A 5,501-nucleotide genomic window follows, 5' to 3' on the forward strand; every position below is an offset into this window, starting at 1 on the left:
CAGACACATTGGGTCAGCTCGCCTAACAATCATTCCCCCCTTTCCTCTCCTCCCTCCTCCATAGAGACTACAAGTCAACTCAGTTTCCCAGACTCCTTTACAACTGGAAAGGCCATTTGCGAGCACTGTGGCTCGTGGGTCAGAGGGATGCCAGTGATCTGGCTTCCAGTCCTTCACGATGTCTTGAATGCAGATAGGCTGGAGGCCAGGAACACTGCTGGGCTGTCAGACTCAGCCTCACCACCTCCTATTTCTGGACTTTTTTTTACACAAGGCAAAGACCTCTCGGTTCTATTCCTGGTGGTTCTTTTGTTACTTGTGGCTTTGAACATTATTAATCTAGCAGTGTACCTAGTGATTTCGAGTCTAAAGCACTTGTATATGAATTATCCTGTTTGTAACTAATTCCTATCATGATACATTTGGTAAATCACTGACTGACACAACAGCAAAAACAATTGAGCTTAAAGTTACATTGCTCATGCCTAGCATGCAGGGAGGACTGTATTAGATGTTGTAAATATAATTCACATGTCTCTGAGCCATGCCAACCATATGAAAATCAAGGGGTTTGCGTTAGTCCTTGAGGTAGTAGACCCCAGGGGACATTGCCAGAGCTCTGTTTTATCAGTTGCTCCATCTGAAGGTCCCTAAAGCTACATCACCTGTAGGGAAGAATTTTAAATATAGACCAGCAGACCCTGTCCTTGACCTCCTAAGCCATACTCTCTAGGAGAGAGAATGTCAAGATGCAGACAGGGATCCATGTTCATTTGGTTGTCTTACTTGGACAGCTGCATCTCAGTCACTTGGGAATCACGAGATGACTAATGTTGCTGATTTCAACAGCCCTGGTGGTGTCACCATAGCACATTGGTGACTGCTCAGCAGTTCCTCCTACCTCCTCTACCCTTGTGCCTCTCTCCCACTTTTATGACTCTGTTCCAAGGCAGGTTTGTCCTCCAAGGATTCTGAAAGAGACAGGCCATTCATTGATTTAGGGCTTGCTAAAATTAGGCATATGCTAAATTAGGCATATATTTATTTTGAGACGATTACAGATTCACAGGAAGTTACAAAAACAGTACAGAGGAGTCTGGGTACCCTTTACCCAGTTTCCCCTGCGCTTCCATCCTATGTAACTATGATACAGTATCAAAATAAGCAGATAATATTGCAGCAAATGTGATGTCATTTCATCATAGGAAGCTTTGTGCCCCACGTAATGAAAGGCCACAGCACAAAGGTCACCTCCAGGCTACTCCTTGTTCTTAGCCATTCTCTCTTTTGTTGCTTTATTAGTAAATAGACACCAATACAGAGCTCTCACGTAGATGCAGACATTTGTATATTCCAAACTATGAATGTGTACACTAGAGGCGCTCTGCCTGGGTTGGAAAACAGGCTCTTCTCTTTCCTACCTGCACCAGCTTTGGTGCCTCCTTTGGGCCTTTGTTTGAAAAACAGGTTGGTGGTGTGCTCAGGCTTGTCATCCAAGTTCAATAACTTATACTTTGTATAAAGAACCTAAAGAGAGACTTGGTATGCTGTCAGTGCTCAGTAGATGGATGCTCACTTTGACACTCAGCAAACTACTTAAGTATAACCTGTAGGCCCTGCCCTTGGAATGTGTACGCTGTAAATGTTCTCCAAGGCTCCTCATCAGGCTGAGTTCCTCTTTCATCTTCATAGAGCTCTGGGATATCTGAGAAACCAAGCTACTCTTTATTTGGAAATTCCAAAACAAGAGCCTCACTATGTAGCCCGGGATGACCTTGAACTCACCATTACCCTGCCTCAGCCTCCCAAGTACTGAGATTATAGGCATGCACTACTGTAATAGCAATTATTTAAAATCCTGGCCCAGGGTTTCTTCCCCACATTTGCTTATTGAGTTCCCAGATGAAAAACACACTTGCAGCCTTTATATTTACAAGAAACCCTAAACAGCACAATAGCTGGGCAGCTACCTACCCTCCATGCTGTTAGAATCTACTTTCCTATTGATAACCCCAAGTCATTACCTACTGTTTACTGTGTTCCATCTGGGCTGCTCTTAGCTTCATTTGGCCAGCCCTCGGGGCCATGCTCTCTTGACCCTTAACCCATGGTGGCTTCTCCTTTTTCCTGTTCTGCATGTTCTTCTTCGCTGTGGTCCTCCTACACAAGCCTGTGAAACGTAAACCCCACTTATGTCTCTTCTGCCCAGATATTAGCTGTTGGCATCTTTATTTACCAATTACAGTTAACTAGGAGCAGGATCACTTCGCATCCATGTGCGCACTCTCTCATCTCTGGGTCAACCAGTTTTGGGAGCCCAAATTAACAGAAGAATACACGCAGCAAAGGCCAGCCATAACTGAATAACTAAACCCTGGCTTTCCCCAGACCATCCCTCTAGGATCTGAGCTGGTCCTCAGGTCATGGTGGTGGTATCACAAAAGGGAACAGGGCTTGCCACCAAGACTTACCAAATGGAATCCCCTGTGCTTTCCAAGGTTCCTGGTTAAAACATGACCAGAACTGGTGACATGGTAACAGAGAACAGGTTTTACTACTGGAGAATCATCAATGACCTTACATACTTTATCTGATACTGTGAAAAAAACTGAGATATTCACTTGGTACAAGACACTGATCCAGTACTCGATGGAGTAGTCCTTGCTTGTAATTCCAGCAACAGAAAAGTGGAGGCAGACAATCAGACAGCATGGGATATATAGTTTTCAAGTCTTGTCTTGGTTATTCAAGTTCAGACCACCCAGGGATACATGAGAACTTATAAAAAGAAAAAAAAAAGAGTCCTATTTCCTTTAGTAGTAATATAAAAGTAGAATTTTGTCAGTCTTCAGAGATGACAAGCCATTTTACCCCTTCTTCATTTCTGCTCTACGTCTGGGCTGCAGAAACCTTAATTTCAAATCTACATGTGTGTTGAGGTTTTGTCTTCTACTGTCTATTGTAATGCTAAGTATGGGCCCCCAAGACCTGGAGTCTGCACCATAGCCTATGACCCTGCTGCCAAGGTAATTCTTATTGGTAAATAAAGATAGCTGGGCTAATAGCTGAGCAGAATTGACAAAGGTGGGGTTTAGGTTTCAAGGGCTTTGGGGAAAAGGAGGACCAAGAGAAAAAAAGAAGGTGCAGGAGAGGAGGAAAGAGAAGCTGCCATTGGCTAAGGGTCAAGAGAGCATGGCCCTGAGGGCTGGCCAATTGGAGCTAAGAGCAGCCCAGATGGAACACAGTAAATAGCAAGTAATAACTCGGGGTTATCAATAGGGTAGGCAGCTGCCCAGCTATTGTACTGTTTAGGGCTTATTGTAAATATAAAGGCTGCAAGCTTGTCTTCCATCTGGAAGCTCAGTAAGCAGAGGTGGGGTAGAAACCTCAGGCTATTAGATATTAGAGAGTGATAAAGAAATTAGAAAATAGGCTTAGGAAATTAGAAAGTAATTTTTACAACATGTGTGCAGTGGTTCTTATGACCACCATTTAAAAGTATACATCCTGACACTTCCATGCCGGAAGTAGAGGCAAGAGGGTCAGCAGTTCAAGATTAACCTATATACATAGTAGTGTGAGACCACCCTAGACTACCTGAGACCCTGTCTCAAAATAAAATTTAAAAATCCAATAATTAAAATTAAAAATGGCATTTGCCCCCAACTATCAACTGATTACTTGGTAATGAATGAGTGGTTTAGTAACACCATGATCCCAGATTCTTGAAGTTTTACATCATACTTTTTTAAAGTTAAACATGCTTGTTTTGGACTGAAAAGCAAGTGAAGACATTTTTAATGATGCCTGGCACAGCAGATACCCAATAAAAACTCGGTAATGTCTCCCCACAAAACCAGTTCAGTGACAGTGTGTCATCATTTCAAGGAGCATTAACACTGTCATACTGTGTTGTGGCCAGTTTTCACTGATACCATATGTAATGGCTGGTTGTGTGTCAACTTGCCACAAGCTGGAGTTATCACAGAGAAAGGAGCTTCAGTTGAGGAAATGCCTCCATGAGATCCAGCTCTAAGGCATTTTTTCTCAATTAGTGATCAGGGTGGGAGGGCCCATTGCAGGTGGTGCCATCCCTGGGCTGGTAGTCTTGGGTTCTATAAGAAAGCAAGCTGAGCAAGCCAGGGGAAGCAAGCCAGTAAAGAACATCCCTCCATGGCCTCTGCATCAGCTCCTGCTTCCTGACCTGCTTGAGTTCCAGTCCTGGCTTCCTTTGGTGATGAACAGCAACATGGAAGTGTAAGCTGAATAAACCCTTTCCTCCCCAACTTGCTTCTTGGTCATTATGTTTATGCAGGAATAGAAACCCTGACTAAGACACTATAGGAACTTTTCAGTAAACCAAATGAATTAATTAAAAGATATTTCCCTAACATTAAAACTGTTTTCTTCCCTACTTTCCCAAAATGGAACCACTACCTTTTACATAATGTAAATATTTGATATGCATAATATCTGATATGTGACCCCAAGGGGGTCTAGCACACTAATTTTCAACTAAGGTTGTTGATTTCACCATCGGGGCACATTGGAAATGTTAGGGGGGTGGTGTTGGCACAAGGGAAGTGTAGGGTGTTTTCTACCCTCTCCTAGATAGAGGCCAGGTTGTTATTACACAACCTATAGAGACTAGACAGGAAGAGTCAACTAGCCACAATAGTGTCAAAGTTGAGAAATAAGACAATAAATGGAATCCAGCTCCTTTAAACTGAAAATAAAGCTGATTCTACGACTTTGGAACTAAATCTTGATCTAGTACTGTAGATGCCATTAAAATAAACCAAGCCAGCAGTTTGTTAGTCTTGAAACTGTCCCCTTATAGAAACTAAAGGAAATCTGATGACTATAGTTGGAACACTCAAGTGACAAGCTGTTTAATCAATGGTCCCCACAGCAGAGTGTGTTCATCCTAGGGACAAATGAGATCATCGATTTGGGAGCAGGAAGATGAGATGGAACATAACCTCTGCTCTAAAATCTCCAAACAGAAGTTCTTCTTTTAGCCTAGGTGTCATGTGAGGCGTTTGAGAGAACAGCAGCTTCTCTAAAGCACTTATGACGACTATTTGACTGCACCTTAATGCTAAGACCATTGATTTGGCCAGTCATAACCCACTGGCTCATATTTATTTTACAGAGTACACCCACAAAGGAACCACATTAAATTCATTACTGGCAGAAATAAGGGCTTTCAATCTTTCACTAAAGTTGTAAAAATGCTTCTAGTGTCATTTTTTAAAATGCATACTACAGCGAAACAGACATCACTGAAACATCTGATATTCTTGTTATTAGGGTCGCATGCATAATTAAAATTATGACATTTAAATTGTAACATAAAACATGGCAAACGCTAACAGTCAAGACAGCATAGTGCTGGGTGGGGTAAAACCCAGGGACTCTTGCATGAGGGACAATTGTTCTACCAAATGAGCTATAGTCCTAGCTCTACCTATCATTTTCAAGTCTCATTAAAACAAAAC

The sequence above is a fragment of the Mus caroli genome, unplaced genomic scaffold (assembly GCF_978045245.1).
Source record: "Mus caroli unplaced genomic scaffold, Mus_caroli_1 scaffold_9, whole genome shotgun sequence".
Taxonomy (NCBI): domain Eukaryota; kingdom Metazoa; phylum Chordata; class Mammalia; order Rodentia; family Muridae; genus Mus; species Mus caroli.